Raw genomic sequence first — 11604 nt, 5'->3', positions numbered from 1 at the left:
GAAGTCATGTTGTAGTGGTCTCTGTGATTTTATTGTTGGTATATTGTTGTTGTGTTTTAATGTTGTGAAATTGTATTGTTGCCGTTGTCTTCATGTTGTGGTTATTGTTGTCAAAGTAGTGTTTTTGTTGTTTGTTCTTATAATGGGCAAGTTTTAATACTGTTACATGTGATTGTTGTCTTTACTACTGTGTTAGATTTCCCTTCTGACAGACATGTTATTCTCTGTTTCCTGCCCAGGGAATACGGCTGAAAATTAGCTTATAGCCAATAATGGTACTGCTAAGGAGCTGAGCATTGTCCCTGTCAAATATATAAATGAAAAATAAACAAATAAATAAATAAACTGTTACTGATGTTCAAGAGCTGTTTGTAGTAACACAAATATCGCCAAAATTAGTAAAATAAAAATATTAAAATCCGTTTTTTGTGGTGTCTCATGCATGATTTATAATCTCAATGTGTGTAAAGTGTGTATCTTTGCTCTAATACTGATGGCGTCAGCTTTACATTAATTTATTGTGTTGATAATCAATGGACTTACCGAGCCTTTCTGCAGTTCCTCACAGCTGGAATCAGTCTCTGTTTTCCCTCCGTTGATGTGTTGTACTTCTCCAGGTCCAACTCATCCAGAACCTCCTCTGACATCTGCAGCATGTAGGCCAGAGCTGAGCAGTGGATCTCAGAGAGTTTCTTCTCTAATCTGTTCTCTGACTTTAGGAACTCTTGGATCTCCTGATGAACTGAGTGGTCGTTCATCTCCGTCAGACAGTGGAAGATGTTGATGCTTCTGTCAGGAGAAATTTTGGTCTTCTTCTCCTTCAGGTTGTTGATGGCTCTCTAGATGATTTGTGGACTGTTGTCTGTCTGACCCAGCAGGCCTCCTAAGAGTCTCTGGGTGGACTCCAGAGAGAGCCCATGAAGGAAGCGGACAAACAGGTCCAGGTGGCCATTTTTACTCCTCATCATTTTTACGCCATCATTTAGGTCACTGTTGTCACAGGCTCAGTCTTTTCCCAGGAAGTCCTTGAGTACCTGTGTGATCCTGTTGGTGTAACAGTGGAACAGATGAACGAAGCAGTAGACTGTTTTCTGGAAGACCGCACTCTCTCTTTTGAAGATCTGTGAACAATCTCCTGAGTACAGCGAGGCCTCTGTGACATCCAGACCACAGTGCTCCAGGTCTTTTTGGTAGAACATGATGTTTCCTTTCTCCAGCTTTTCAAATGCCAGCCTCCCCAGCTTCAGAAGAACTTCCCTGTCAGCCTCCATCAGCTCCTGTGGACTCTCTTCCTGAAGTACTACTCCTTCTGGGCGTCAGTGAAGCCTTGTACTTCTGTTACCCTGTCAACACACGCAGGAGGGATCTGATTGACTGCTGCAGGTCGGAACGTTATCCAGACTAGAGCCGAGGGAAGCAGCTTCCCCTGGATGAGGTTTGTCAACAGCAATTTGACTTTAGGACTTGTGTGTGACATCATGAACAGCCTCATTGTTGTTGAAATCCAGTGAAAGTCTGCTTTCATCCAGGCCATCAAAGACAAAGAGAAGTTTCTCTGCGGGGACCTCCTGTGATGTTGGATGGAAAACATGGAGCAGCTCCAGAAGACTGAACTGCTCATCTTTGATCAGGTTCAGCTCCCTGAAGGAAAGAGGAATCACCAGATCGACATCTTGGTTTTCAAAACACTCGGCCCAGTCCAGACAGAACTTTTGCACTGAGAAGGTTTTTCCAGGGTCTTCATCTTGGGAGCTGTCTCCAGCTGTAGAACCTAATGTTGGGTATTAACCTCCTCACTCAGTTTGTCTGTGATGTAGACCACAGTGTAAATCCTGCTGAGGAGGGTTCCACTTCCTGTTTGATCAGCTCCTTCAGTCACACGTTCATATGTCCCCTTTACTCTGGTCTTATGTTCATGTTTAACAACGTACACTGTCAGGAAATACAAAATGTATATTCATTAAGGACACAAGAAGATTCCTGTTTTCAGACGTGAAGACATCAGCCGACAGATGGACAGTCTTACTTTTTCTGGATCTTTCACCACACTGGGGAAAGATCCAGTCTCCTGATGAAGCAGCCTGGTTCTAGTATGAGGTGATGCACTGTCTGCAGAACCAGTGTTCACAGCTGGTAGAGACTGGATCCTTCAGGACGTCCTGACACAAAGCACAGCAGGACGGCTGCTCCTCCTCTCAAACATCACCCCTCTTCCTCTTTCTGTCAACACATTTCTTTATAAAATGACTTGAAAAAACCTCAAAGCTCAGAGAAAAGCAAAAGTATTGTTACTGTTCTGTTTGAATTCAGTCTGTAATTAAACTGTTACTTTAATCTCAACTCTCCTGCTTTCATAACCACTAATTACTGCATTTTCTCTCCGACTGTCTTAGTAACCATTTAGTGATCTGTCTGTAGTTTGTTCATTAAAACAACTCAACATTCACTGCAGCTCCTTCACAGTAAAAGTCCTCCCTGAAAGAGAGATGACTATGCAGAGAGATGACTATTTACTGTTTCACAGTCACTTTGAGCAGCTTAGCTTGATCTGTTTGGGTTGAACTGGGGTTAGTAGTAAGTAGTCTGAATATTGAGGTACCCGAGCAGTCTCAGACACACAGCATGTGACAGAGAGTCTCAGGTTCAAGCCCGGACTGTTTCCTTCTCTGTAAGTCATACTGTTTTCTGTATCTTGTCAACTATCAAATGAAGACATGAATGTAATTCAAATATTCTGCAACACAGAATTGGACCAAATCTTCATTTGACCATTTTCTGCCCTTTTTATTGTCTGCTGCTAACGTTTAATCAGTACTGTCCACGGATGTTTGTTTTTAACCTTCAGGAACACTATATGGAGCGAATTCATAAGACTTAATAACACAAACACAAAACCAACAGAACAATAAAAACAATCAGGACATTGGCACAGAAAACTAGAAATGCTATCCGCCACTGCTTCAGCAATTTAATGAAAAATCTTTACGTCATATTTACACGTCTCTGCAGAGATGTCTGCCCTACTATACTTGCTGTCATCCGCTCCCTCCCCTTTAAAGAGTATTTTTTGGGGCTTTTCTGCATTTAATTGATAGGACAGCTAGGTGAAAAGGGGAGAGAGAGGGGAAAGAGATGCAGGAAATCATCACAGGTTGGACTCAAATCCTGGTCTTCTGCATCAAGGCATAAACCTCTGAGTATATTTGAGCCTGCTTAATCCACTGAACCAAACTGGCAACTCGATCCCTCCCCTTCAAAGGTGAGCAATTGTAAAATGTTATGATATTTGGCTTATGTGATAAACGCTGATGGAAACGTTATTTGCTGAATAAATAATGAATTGCAATTACGTTTTAGGTCATTTTATGGTTGCTACCCGACACAAAATGAAGAAGAAGTAGTTTTAGTTGGTTCCCCCCAGTATTTTCTCTCTGTCTGCACACAAGGGGGGGGGGGCTCTGTCCTCCTCTTCCTCCAAATCACTCATCTTCTGATCTGAAGTCAGTCTGAGAGGAAAAACAGCAACACACTGGAAACTGAGAATGCTATTTCGACGTTTTTATGTTTTATTCTACAGTTTTTAAATCATCAAATTCGGCAAAAAGGAGTTTTTTACAGCAGGTCTGGTGGTTGTCATTGGCGATTGATTGATTAACCAGTTTTTATTTTATGCCAATACACATAACGTCCCTGTGAAACACAAAATTTAGATTTAAATTTAATTGATTTGATTAGATTTTTCACATTTAACGTGATTTTTGTGTTCAGATGAAAATATAATCATTTTAGCAGTTCCAATCATGTCTCTAGGCCCTTTAAAAGGGTAGATGCCATGAGGCTCCAGCCTGTCACTGGGCCCCAAGCCAACAGGCTTCAGACTGTTGTGGAATATCAGAATAGCTGTAGTTAATTTCTTTGTTTGTGGTCTTGTGTCTTTTTTTAGTTTTACACATTTGAGTGCCTTTTTATGTGTGTGGTATGTAAGTTATAGTTCTAATAATCTGCCTCTGCACCACCAACGTGAATATAACATAACTATAAAATATATAAATAAATAACTGAATATGACGCTGTTGTCCAAACAGGATTAAGGGGCAAGGGATAAGGGTTAGGGCTAAGGGGTGAGGGGTAAGGGGTAAGATGGAGAAATGGGATTCAGCCTTATACTTGTTATTGATTCACAGTGGGGAAAATATAATTTACACTCTGCTGTGATGTCAAAGTGCTGGACAGGCACCCTAAGCGGTTGGGGAGGTTGGTGCCTTGCTCAAAAGCACATTGGCAATTCCCAGGATGTAAACTGGCATCTCTCCATCCATCAGTCCACTATCTGGACTTATGGTCAGTATGTTTTTATTACTATTAGCAGAGGAATGAGACATGAATGAGTTGGTATCAGTTCTCTTGCTATCTGTCAGAGGGTCCAGGTCCAGTACTGTGACCTGGAGGTTCTGGCATTGACTGGTAACCCTTCATAGACTGACAACCGGATACTAGAGACTCTGGTCTCCGTCTCTGGTTCTGGACTCTGCAAACACCAACAGGTTTTTATGAATGTTACTTTAACCATCACGTATGAGCCATTTGCATCCACCTTTTAGTTTGGATAATGTAGTTCTTTATTTCAGCCACTTGGGAGTGTGGCATGTCACTGAGAGTTAGTTAGCCTATATTTACAGTTGTGGTGATCAGTGACGGAAAGGTGTGGATGGGGGGGGGAAACACACGGTTCTCACCGTAGCCGTGAGCATGCCACAGCTCTTTATTAATCAGCACCTGGACTCCATGCTGTCCATGTCGAAGCTCATAGGATAGCCTCAACACCTTATATTATCTTTAAAAAGACAATTATGGAACGCTACACAAATTGCTGCCAATAATTAAAAAGGATTCAAAGTTAGTATCAGGTCTCTTACTTTGTGTCTGAGGGTCCAGATTCTTTACTAAAGTCTGGAGGTTTTCTTCTGGACCGGTCACTCTTCGTAGACTGACAGCCTGATACTACAGACTCTGCTCCGTCCTCCTCTTCCTCCAAATCATTCATCTTTTGATCTGAAGTCAGTCTGAGAGAAACAACAGCAACACTGACTGGGAGCTCACAACACAACAATCGAGTTTCAACAGACACATGCACACATATACATACACACACACATGAATCATACTGTCAATCATTCTAACATTTCTTTCCTCCTCAGGGAGAAAACAGACTCAGAGACTTTGAGAGTAAAATAATAAATGTTGGATTAACACTTACCCTGCCTCAGCCTTCAGTTTCCAGCTGACTCACCTCTTCCTGTTCTAATCATCCTGATCTGCACCCCCCCCCCCCCCTTAATTTAGTGGAAATCAGCTGTTTGTCTTACATTACATTCAACTTTATTGTCGTTGCGCAGAGTACAAAGCACAAAATGCAGTTTATGTTCAACCAGAAACATGAATAAGCAGAAAGGTACAAAGTGATATTAGACAGATGCATAGGTAGAAGGAGAAATGTATTGCTGCGTTATAAGACCAGAAAAACTATGGCTATGGAATGTAAACAATGCATGAACTACATGCATACATACGTCTATGTGTGTGTGTGCGTGCATGCGTGCGTTCGTGCGTGCGTGTGTGTGTGTGTGTGTACGCGTGTGTTTGTGTGTGTGTGCATATATCTACATATAACTGATTGTATAACAGTCTGCATTTAGAGACAAAGTGTTCTTATTTAAATGAATTATTTTTGTTATTTAATACTTTTCTAGTCTTGGAGAAGAATCCCAAATACTGAGTTAAAGTCCTGCATTCAACTGAAATGCTCCTCAGGCAGCGGTGGAGCAGGTATTTGCATCCTTTACTTCATTAAAAGTACTAAGTTTGAGTGCTAATGAGACAAACAGCTGTTGTGTGTTGGAGTCTCGGCTCATTGTTGAAGCAACACCACCACCTGCTGTCCACAGAAACCAACTACCAGTTAGTAGTTAACTAACTAACTAACTAAGGCTGACTCCACCATATGGCCTTTCACTACATTACTGCCATACAGATATTAACGTTGTTATGAAATTATCAATAAATACAGAAACAAAGATAAACTCAAGAGTTGTTAACTTGAGAGAAAAGAGGCTGAATGGTTGAGAGCAGGATGGTAAGACTCTTATTGTGAAAGCGAGGCTGCTCTTTTCTCCAGACATTTATTGTGAAAGAAATCCCATTGTTAGTATACGTGTGTCACAAGTAAGAGTGTATGGCTGCAGCCTGGAGCATCCCATGTCATTCCGTCCTGCCTGTTGCCATCCCCAAGCTTCTTCTTTTCAAAATAAAAGCTTGCATCTGGAATGAAAGAAGCTCTTGTCGACTATCATGCTCTTAATAAAATACTTTAAAAAATGTTCTGTTTGTCTATCTATAAAACAAATATATGATCAAAAAAAAATCCTTCTGCCATTGCGCCTGGTGCCGTCCCCGAGCTTCTACTTTTCTAAATAAAAGCTCGCATCTAGAATAAAATACTTTAAACAATAGGCTATCTCTGTTACTTTTCAAAGTAAAAGCTTGCGTCAACTATCATGCTAATGAATAAAATACTTGACATTTTGTTGTTGTTTTTTAATATTAAAAAATATATGTCCGTCTCTAAAATAAATGCAGATTTTAGGCAAACTAAAAAAATCCTTCTATGGCTGCAACTTGCCTCTCCCGTCCCATGCCTCTTGCCATGCTTATAAGAAATTGTAGCCTATTTGCAGCAATGTCTCAGTGAAGTGTGAACACAATACAGAATATAAATTAAAAAGGAGCCTTGGAAAGAACATGTTTATTTTTGTATTCTTGTTCTTGTGTGTGCAGATCCTTATCCCTCCTCAGGAAACCGTTAGTTGGCAGAAATGGCTGCGTCGCTGCAGGTTTCATCAAATGTAGGCTACGTCCCAGTAAGCACACATACGTCGGCACGACGTCTGCAATTGATCGCTTCATCTGCAATTGATCGCGGGTCATTTGCAAGCATCGGTAATTGAGCGTATGTACGTCGTATTACGATGGAAGTCTATACATCGCAGCAACGTATTAAATGCGTCTTTTAGATGTATTAAAAGTTCCTCAGTTGTTCGCGGGTCATTTGGAAGCATCGTTAATTGAGCGCCTGGACGTCGTATTGTGATAGAAATCTATACATCGCAGCAACGTATTAAATATGTCGGTAAAATGTATTACAGGTTCCTCAGTTGTTCGCGGGTCATTTGGAAGCATCGTTTATTGAGCGTCTGGACGTCTTAACGTTACACACACTGTTGATGTGATGGACAGTAAATCTGAATTCTGCCCAGCAACATATTCGCGCCACTGTCAACAAAGGAAGGAAAAAAAGTCGCCAGTCGACGAAGGATTAGGAGGGACGACTGCTTCGTTGTTGTTAAACTCTATGGTAAGCACTATTTCATTTTAATAACTTTAGCTAAAACAATATTTCGACGTTTTCGCATGTGGAAGTTGGTGTTCTTTTGGCAAATAACAAGCTATTTTTAGCTACTAAGTTAACTACGCCATGTCATGGTTTAAAGTATCATATTAAAGCCTTTAGATCAGGCCAACATCGCACCAGCCGTGATTTTCACTTCATTTAAAATTAAAATACCAGTGTTCTAGCTAGCTAACCAAATTTCGCTACCAATTTCACTAGCGTTAGCTAGCTAGCTAACCAACCACAACGTTAACGTTACACAGGCCATTAACGTTAGCTAACGTTATCGTTAGGCATAATTGAACGTTACCCGATATCGTTACCGTTGATGCTAGCGTTAGCTAGCTAACAGTAACCTCAGTCATACTTTGCTTGTATCGGTTAGTTTTCTTTTATTGGCTTAAATGGAACTGAAACCTCAACTGGGAACAGTTTAAGACTTGAATACTTGTTATCAAATCAAATGGTAAGGTAAATTTGAAATATAGTGATAGCTAATATGTCAACTAGCCATTATTTTTTATTTATTTTTTAAAAGGTGAAGAAGTTCAGGGGGCGTCTAATTGCCTGCTAACGGTCGGACTTAATACTTGTGATAGATAATAAGGTTTTATTTTTACCCTGCTTATCACCAAATGGCACTATCTAGCTATGTAGTTAAAACAGTTTAGTAAGACTGTGGTTATTTTCTGTACATTCGGCATGAACATTAAATCTGGTTAACAATTGATTTTAAAAACGGTTTAAAAACTGTTCGGAGTGCCAACGGTCATAAAATATCAGTTATTAGATGGTGACCGTTTTTGTTGGCTAACTACCGACAGTCACATAACTTTGTTTTACGTTTTGTTGAAGCTAAATTGACCATAAACCTAGCTACCTAACGTTAGTTATATAAAACTGACATTAGAGGTTTATAAACCGCTTTAAGTAAGACTAATCACGTTCAATGGACATATTGAAATTCACAATCATCAATATCACAATTAATTTGATTGGTACTTTTTTCGTTTCATATTTAAAGCAAGGGTAACTTTGGTAAACTGTTTGTTTCACCAGTTATCCCTCATTAGATAAGTGGTTCTTGCTAAGAATATCCACCATCTTCTACAAAATGTCAGAAATACACCGTGTTCATTTCAAAACAATAGTTTGCAATACTAAAAATACTTTATCCTCACAAAAGAACAATATTTGTTGATAGCTTTCACATAGTTTGTCTGTTTTTATGTTGTATGTTGTGTGTATATATAGTGGAAGATCAGAAGACGTGGGCAGGAGTTGTGACAGAAGGCAATGCACAGATGAAGGACATCATACCACAATTGTGAAAAGAGTGAAAAGAGCCAGGTATGTTGTCATATTAGGTTTTTGTATGATGCAAATTAAACACCTGTAATCCTAATCTTTCTAGTTTTCCAAACGTGCAGTGAAGGAGAGATGCCACAGATCCTTCCTGCTGCTGTCAGACTTTATAATCAACACTGCTCCAAGTAGACCACACATGTGACAATTTACTCATGTACAACATTTATCTACACCTTATTTTGCAAAATCAATAACTCCTGCAATACTGTGAATACGGTGTTATTTAACATTCTATCTGTATCCTTAACTGTTTTAACTGCTTTATTCTTGCATTTTTACTGATGCGTTTGTCATTGCACTTTCCCTTTGATGGAGTATCACTGAAAATGTTCCCACTGTGGGATTAATTAAGGATTTTATCTTATTTAAAATGTTTTATATGTTAGTCTTTTTCAGAGCTCTCAACTGCCATGATGACCAAGAGGACATGTGAGACATGCGGAAAGCTGCCATATTCCCAGTCATTACTTTGCCAAATCATCTGTGGTAAGTTTTAAAAATATAATTGAAAATGGAAGTAGGAAGTAAAGAGAGGGCAGCATAAAATGGCACTTTTGGTGTCGAAAGTAAATACTTTTTAAATCATTGTGATTACCATGAAACCTTGATGTTAGCCCTTTTATAGAGAATGTTACAGCATATTTTATGGGACGATGTATAACATGCTATTTAAAGCTTTAATTTAGAAAGTGATCTAAATACATATTGTCAGAATGGCGCTTTAACAGTGGTTGAGGCTAGATGGGACACGGCTTCGGTGACAAAACTTTTAAATTTAGGCACCAAAACGAGTAGTTCAGTTCAGGAAACAGATCGGGATTTGAATTAAAACTCCAGAAGAACGAAACGTGTTTTCCTCAGTGAAAGTATAACAAATATGTAATTATATTGGTCTAGATTAAGCAGAATTTTTGCGTAACCTTTTGGCCGTAGCTGTATCCTTTCTAGTGTAAACAACCCACCTGTTGTAGATCTTGAACTTCATCCAAAATGAAACTGCACAAACTACAGCACCCCCTACTGACCAAATGGCCTTACTGTTCAATTATATGAAAAGGCTGAATTGGAGATTCTGAGGAAAAGTTTGCAGAGAATATAACTATGTTAACAACATTTGGCTTGCCATATTCTACTTAATGAAGCTGGTCTTCTATTCACATCTGCAAAAAAACTCAATCACTTCCTAAAAACAAAGAGAAGAAACAAAAAATGAAATAAAAAAATACTTCCATGCATTAAAAGATACATCTTTGAATAAAGCACTTAACCCAAATCTTTTGTTTTTGCCACATCTGCAGCACAGAGGAATCCTACTTTCCGGAGTCTGAAGGCGAGTAGGCTATTAAGGACTTCCTAGACTGGCAACAGACTGGAGAAGAGGCTGGAGCAGAGACGCCCTTTTTTAGCTACTGAAATAATTGACATTATGATAGACAGTGGACAATATAGTGTGAGAATTAGTTGTTGTTCTCCAACATGTACACACTGCTGTTGTGAAGTATGTAGTCAAAATAGAAAAATATTGTATATGTCAGTGACTCCTATAGATTAAGAAAAGTAATGAATTTTCTTAAATAAATAAATGTTATTCTTGGCTCAATTGGTCAGTGTCTTTGGGTTCAAATAACATTATCATGATCCATTGGCATCCAAAAATGGATAAATTGACTTTTTAGCTTAACTGATTCTGATTGGGTATCACCTGGAAGTAACACAGCCAATAATTGAGAAAGCCACCAAATGAGAGAAAACGACTAAAGCCGTTGCACACCGTTCCCAGGAAACGTGCGTGCCCCAGCTCTTTGCCTGAGGGGAGGCTTACAGTGGCAGACTTAAAAAAACAAAACACTGGTTTAAGCTTTTTTACTAGTGTTTTTGTACTTTAGCCCTTAGTATAGACAAAAGTAGGATAATTATCTCAAAATATAGCTACATGATAATTTTTTGTATTTTCAGAATAGCTTATAATGTGCTATAGTGTGCTATTTTCTATAATAATTTGAACTATGTAAATTGAGTACCCTTAAAAGTGCTTCATAAATAAAATGTATTATAAGTAATTGTGTATGACCTATCTCTTACTTTAGCAATTAATGTAATTTAGTAAAGATATTTAAAGTAATTTCGTATGACCTATACTGATCAGTTGTGTTAAATGGGTTAATGCAAGATCAATTGATCGGCACATCTTCCTGACATCTATTCTACGTATAACATATGTCAGGAAGATGTGCCCGAGATTGCATCTGTAAAATGTAAAGTGGATGTTGGAACTATGTATATTATACGTTAGAACGATGTAAATGTGCCTGCATCTGTACGACGTATTATATACGTTACAACGATGTAAATGTGCCTGCATCTGTACGACGTATTATATACGTTAGAACGATGTAATGAGCCTACATCTGTACGACGTATTATATACGTTAGAACGATGTAATGAGCCTACATCTGTACGACGTATTATATACGTTAGAACGATGTAATGAGCCTACATCTGTACGACGTATTATATACGTTAGAACGATGTAATGAGCCTACATCTGTACGACGTATGGCATACGTTAGAACGATGTAAATATATATACGTCGTGGAAAGAGCGGCTGCACGTCGCAGAAACGTATACAGCGACGTCTCGGGGACGTCGTGCCAGTGAGCAAACGACCAAACTACTACATATCCCCGCCGTATTTTGATTACATCGCCAATACGTCGTGCCGACGTATGTGTGCTTACTGGGGTTAATATCAATGAACAACTCAACAATAACATTGATAAACAAAAT

The 11604-nt window shown here is 39.1% G+C and overlaps 2 long non-coding RNA genes and 1 pseudogene across 3 annotated transcripts; 1 reads left to right on the top strand and 2 right to left on the bottom strand.

Moving 5' to 3' along the window:
• Window positions 1-499: 499 nt before the first annotated feature.
• Window positions 500-2991, bottom strand: LOC116675177 (NLR family CARD domain-containing protein 3-like; annotated as a pseudogene).
• A 464-nt stretch (window positions 2992-3455) lies between these two features.
• Window positions 3456-5302, bottom strand: LOC116675173 (uncharacterized). Of its 2 annotated transcripts, none has more exons than XR_004328306.1 (3): window positions 5258-5302; window positions 4917-5063; window positions 3456-3506 (listed from the first exon to the last, which is right to left on the bottom strand). It is a non-coding gene; the product is annotated as an uncharacterized LOC116675173 (long non-coding RNA). The 2 variants fall into 2 exon arrangements; XR_004328307.1 differs by lacking the exon at window positions 3456-3506 and adding an exon at window positions 4443-4528.
• A 1765-nt stretch (window positions 5303-7067) lies between these two features.
• LOC116675174 (uncharacterized) lies at window positions 7068-10656 on the top strand. The gene is made up of 4 exons (XR_004328308.1): window positions 7068-7411; window positions 8702-8797; window positions 9202-9301; window positions 10114-10656. It is a non-coding gene; the product is annotated as an uncharacterized LOC116675174 (long non-coding RNA).
• Window positions 10657-11604: the final 948 nt, after the last annotated feature.

Source organism: Etheostoma spectabile, unplaced genomic scaffold, assembly GCF_008692095.1.
Source record: "Etheostoma spectabile isolate EspeVRDwgs_2016 unplaced genomic scaffold, UIUC_Espe_1.0 scaffold00001610, whole genome shotgun sequence".
Lineage (NCBI taxonomy): Eukaryota > Metazoa > Chordata > Actinopteri > Perciformes > Percidae > Etheostoma > Etheostoma spectabile.
This window is presented reverse-complemented; position numbering and strand designations above follow the sequence as displayed.